This window comes from Ooceraea biroi, chromosome 8, assembly GCF_003672135.1.
Source record: "Ooceraea biroi isolate clonal line C1 chromosome 8, Obir_v5.4, whole genome shotgun sequence".
Taxonomy (NCBI): domain Eukaryota; kingdom Metazoa; phylum Arthropoda; class Insecta; order Hymenoptera; family Formicidae; genus Ooceraea; species Ooceraea biroi.
The window spans coordinates 13295612-13301611 of record NC_039513.1 but is presented as its reverse complement, the minus strand read 5'-3'; positions in this window follow the sequence as shown (position 1 = coordinate 13301611).

Sequence of the window (6000 nt, the reverse complement as noted above, 5' to 3'; positions counted from 1 at the left end):
TATGTTCGCTCTTCAAATGTCATATTTGTTTGTTCAAATATCTTCATTAGTTTTATTGGTGGATTCTTTTTTATAGAACTATGGAAAAGTCCAAAATTCGTGTGATTTATGAATATGAGTTCCGCCGTGGAACCACAGTGTCGGAGACAGCTCGTAATATCAACGCTGTATTTGGTGAAGGTTCAACTACTAAAGCAACGGTGGGCAATTGGTTCAAAAACTTCAGAGATGGAGATTTCAGCCTCGCTAATGAGCCACGTGGAAGACCAAAGACGAAGGTGGATAATGATCACTTGAGAGCCGTAGTAGAGTCCGATCCATCTCAAAGTACACGTGAATTGGCATCGATATTCAATGTTTCCATACTCACCATATTGGTTCATTTAGCTGCAATTGGTAAGATAAAGAAGTTGGACAAATGGGTCCCGCACGAATTGACCGATGCGCAGCAGGCGCAACGTCTAGAGGCTTCCCTTTCTTGCTTTCCCGTCACAAAAATGGATCTTTTTGAATCGAATTGTGACCTGCGATGAAAAGTGGACAATCGTAAACGCTCACATCAGTGGTTGAACGCTGATGAACCACCGAGACATCACGCGAAACCCAACATTACACAGAAGAAGCTTATGGTGACTGTTTGGTGGTCCAGGTCAGGTGTTATCTACTACAACTTTATGAAACCTGGTACATCGATAACGGCTGAAGTATATTGCAAGCAACTGGACGAAATGATGCAACAACTTGCTATTAAACAACCGAAATTGGTCAATCGGTCAATGCCAATCCTGTTGCATGATAATGCTCGACCGCACACTGCACGACTGACCGTGGCAAAGCTACAGGAGTTGGAATTGGAAACTCTCCGTCATCCACCATATTCACCAGATCTATCACCTACCGACTATCACTTCTTCCGGAATTTGGACAACTTCTTGGTGGGAAAATTCTTCAATCCTCAACAGCCCTCCGCGACTTCATCGATTCCCGTACTCCTGGCTTCTATAGTAGAGGCATAGACCAACTACCACTAAAATGGCAGAAGTGTGTAGATAACATGGGCGCATACTTCGATTGAAAATAAATCATGTCCATGTGCCAAAAAATGCAAAAGTTTATGTTCTATTTGTAAAGTTTCATACTTAATGACCCAATACATACATAGAACGTCATGTGTACCAGTGGTAGCAGCGTTTGCACCCGACCTATCTCAATCTTCGTCATCGAAAGAGGGCGAATGCCCAGCACGGCCGGGAGGTTGGACCAGGTTGAGGACGTCACTAACGCGGTCTTGCGCTCATCCGCCAGAATAACTCCTGGCCGCTTTTACGCGATTCTTACGACGTCGTATTGTCCATCGTCACCAAGCCGCCTCGATCGCCCGCGCGAGGCGATCAGCTTGAAGGGTGCACTTCAGAGTCGCATGATGACGACTTTCTGAAGTCGTACTGAAGTGCATTGGCTTCTGCAAAGGCACGAGATCATCGGAGGGCGTTGAGAGGGACTTGTAGAGTTTTTTATTTTAAGTATATTTATATATCTACGATAGATATAGAGTGTTATGTTTTTGTCGATATGGAACTGATAATGCAAAGCTTCACGCGTACTGCTGAGGCATTGAATCGCTCGGAGAAATGGAATTCGTGCATCGTCAATGAGACGACTCGAGGCTGGCACAGTCCTCGGTGTCCCTACGGTCGTGTTAAATCACGGCAACCAGAGATCACGTTATTTGTGTGCCTTAATTAAGCATATAGACCCGCGAGCGCCATGAGAACGCCCGCTGCTAAACACAATTTGGTTTGAGCCCGCATCTCATCGACATTATCGTAGCTCGACTGCGATTCTGCAGCAAATAAGCGGCTCGATGAGTGTCAAATATACGTGTAATGCGTCCATCGCGCGTTAGGCGGTGTCTCTTGACCTGAGAAGATGAAGAAAATAATAAACTATCGTGGCTTCACGATGGGAAAAAAATTTCTGCCCGCAAAGTTCTGTTTCACGCCATTCGATTTGCATTGTCCTAAATTACGCGGTTGGCGTAATTTAGAAAAAAAGGAACAATGGAAGAAACAGGTATCTCTCGCAACGATATTATTCCAGCTTCTTCTGCTCAATGCAAATTTTATCTTGATGATCGAAGACGCTCGCTACATCTCCGCTCTTTCTCGTGATGATAACGTTACTCTCACCGGATCCCGATGAAACAGTAATCGGGCCTTTTATCTCGAGTTCACGCGTCTCACGGTTCGCTGCAGCTTGACGCAATGCGTTTCGCGTATTAAGGCCGTGTTACGCGCGGTCTTTTAGAACAGATACGTTTGCATCAGAGTTGGCGCGTCTCTACGATGTGCGTGATACGCGCCGCGTATATCATGGTCACCGAGAAATTACAAGCCGCCAGTGAAGTCGGTCTGGATTAGAACCGCCATGGACTGCCGCGCGCGCTCATCCGCCAGAATAGCTTCGAGTTTGCATAATACACGGTTCTCATGCTTCGGCGCGCCGTTCTTATCGCGCGCTACTCGCAGCTCGTATTATTTAACGTGGCGGTATTAAAACGGATAGTTCCAGCATCCTGATTAACGCCGCATAAACGCAGTATCATGTTGCGGGCGTACACTTATCGCCGAATTACTCGATTCGCCGATTACCGGAAACTCGTATGCGCGGCCATTCTTGAAAATCTTCAAGTTTTTCAATATTTTTCTTATAATTTTATTCTTAAACATATGTAATAACATTCTTACATTATCGTTTGCAAAAATCAATTTTTAGAAAAGCTCGATTTTATCAAATTATGTTTCTTTTCTTTATTACTGTCGCAGATTAAGGTAAAAGGTCACATAAAATGATTCTGATATTTCTGTGTAGAGATATATGTAACTATTATATGTTTTCAATATAAGCCGATGTTATTCACGACGGTGTGTGTATCAACAGTGTCTTTAAATACCTTGTACCGGTTATTGTATAACAGTTTATGACTAGTAACGATCTGTACACTGAAAGCGGCGATTCATAAGACATATCCACGGCTTCATTAGTAAGCTATCATTTTGAATGCAGTAACAAAACATATCGATAAAAAGCACATGTACGTCCTAAGAAGTCACGCCCTGATTTATATGCTTTGGAAACTACTCGTTTCATTTCAAGGCTGTTCGCGCGTCCGACTTCATCTCGTTCAATAAACGTCAAGAAACGCAAGTGCAACATTGTGAGTTGCCTTTCGAATGAGCATATCTAGGTGCATAAACATTTCACAATAACTTGAACGTCGCGGTATCTTGTAAGTGTCTATGCAAATCGCTGCAAAATCATTATGTCGTTATTTTAATATTTCGTATTTTATTACGTATGATTTTCGTTTTATCATACGACTGTCTTAAGTAGCACATTTTACATTCTTATGCCTTATACTTCCAAATATAAATATAAGATCAAATTGCGTGAGAATTTTGTTAAAAGCAAAAAGGATTAAATCGCAAGGATTCAAACTATGCAATAAATATCTACAAGATCGCGATCAAACATTATAGATGTACTGTATATCGCATGTAGTCGCCTGCATCATCGATGTTTCGTGTTTTCTTAACGGGCCGTCAAGGCTAGCAGAATTAATTTAAAAAAAAGATATTTCTGTAAGTCGCCTCTCTTCTTTCTCGATCTGTCCATTCTCAATGTTCGTATGGGTATTCTCATGCGTGTCCATCCACGTTCTTTCTCTCTCTTCCTGATCATGACGAGGCGAAGTATATTTAGGCGGATTCGGACCTCGGCGCCGCGTCCTTCGCCTCGGTTTGTCAAACGAATTCACACAAATTTCAGCTTGCCGGAAGAAATTAGTATCGGTGACGACCTAGACCTTTCGACATCGTGAGCGCGCGTACGCCACCCGCGATTTGCATACCATTAATGCGCTTTTTTTTTCCTCGCACACGCTCTTCCGTTTCATCAATGACACGCGACTTATTTGCGTGGCGAGATGAATCCCGCTCGCTGTTAAAGAGGCGTGTGATAAACGGGCGTCGCGCAAGGTTTCCAATCATGGAAGGACTCGGTTGACAAGCTCGGTGAGCACAATTCATTAATCCGTTCAGTTTCCTCTGTTCTTTAGGCGCGTTTCTGCTCGAAAAAGTTTTATCGCTGGAACCAAGCGTCCAGATAATTGCTGTACTTATTCTGCGCGTTTCATTCTTTAATATGACAGTGCATCATGTTGCAAGTGATAAACGAAATGACACGCTCCTCGTTGACATAACGATTACTGCAATACCATTGCGCGCTGGATGCAAAACCGCGTTTCGAGTTTCGATTAACTTTGCAAAACTTGTCGCGACGCGGAAACGAGCTTGTTTCATGGATACATTCTCGCTGCCTCCTTTAATTACTTCTCTAATGACGATCCATATAATTTCGTAAACACTGCTGACTGCGCGTGTCATACATCGCAGCACCGGCAATGAACGATGCATCCCATAAAATTTAGTGAGTCGACCGGAAAGTCCGTGCGGAGTTTTTCCGCAAACTTCTGACGCAAAAAAAACTGTCTATCGAAAATTAATAATAATAATAATAATCGAGAAAGAATTAATACAAAGTTTTGCGTTTGAATTTTGCTAAAACGAACCTGCCAAGCCAATAATATTCAATTTTCTGCATCATACAATACAATACAATATCTCCTGTATATTTCTTCTCGAGAGGATATTTTCTTAACGTGTGTGAAGTTAGCCCCGCACTTTTTGAATTTCATCTTTTTCTTGATTGTGCTGAATTGTGCTACGTTTGTGCCATATTGTGCCGAAAACCGCAGTTTAATATCTCAAACCGTTTTCGAAAAAAAATAAAAAACGAAAAATTTGGTAGCCCCGCACTTTTCGAATTTTGCTGACTTTTTTTATCAATCTCTTTCCATTTTACCTATTACTTTCGATAGTCGTTCATTTTTCTTGACTAGCATAATTCAGCACAATTTACTAAATTCGATTATGTACCATGGTTTGGACGGTATGGAGTTTTGCATTTTTTTATTCCTAAACCCTAAGTTCCTATCAGCGACTGTTTTGCAAAATCCAGTAATCTAACGAAATTGTGTCATTAGAAAAAGTTGTTGTGCTCGTCGATCGCAATCTGGTACAACCGAAAAAAATTCGAAAATGTCAAATTTTTATTTCGCCCTCACCATTTTTTGGATAACTTTGACTAATCTTCACGATAATCCACACTTCTTATGCATGTGTTTCGTAGATTTTGAGTAGCACAATCCAACACAACTCGCAGAATTCGATTATCGTTCGCCGTTCGTAAGTTATAAGAGTTTGAAATTTTCTATTCCTAAAAAACCGTTACACTTCAGTCCTAACTTTCTCTGTACTGCGATATCTAGCGGTCTGAGGAAATTTTGTCACTTGAAAAAGTTGTGCTATTCTAGCACAATCCGGAACAAGTGGAAAAAATTCGAAAATGTCAAATTTTTTATTCACCCCCACCCCTTTTTCATTAATAATTATCGACTCTCAAATTAATTTCCGATTTTTATGCATGTCTCTCGTAGAGAATGAGTAGTACAACTCAGCACAACTCGCAGAAATTATATATTTGCCTTGCAATGTGATTTGATATGTTTTTTAAATCTATCTTTATGAATTTTTTTTATCGAAACGGAATGAAATATTCAAATTTTTCCAACGGCACAACACGGCACAAGTCAACGCCAATTTGGAAAACAAATTTGAGCTTAATCGCGAAAAAGTGCGGAGCTACCAAAGTTTTCACTTTATTTTTTTTTTCGAAAACGGTTTGAGATATTGACCTGCGGTTTGCGGCACAATACAGCACAAACGGAGCACAATGCAGCACAATTAATGAAAATTCAAAATTCGAAAAGTGCGGGGCTACCAAATTTTTCGTTTTTTCTTTTTTTTTTGAAAACGGTTTGAGATATTGACCTGCGGTTTGCGGCACAATACAACACAAACGGAGCACAATGCAGCACAA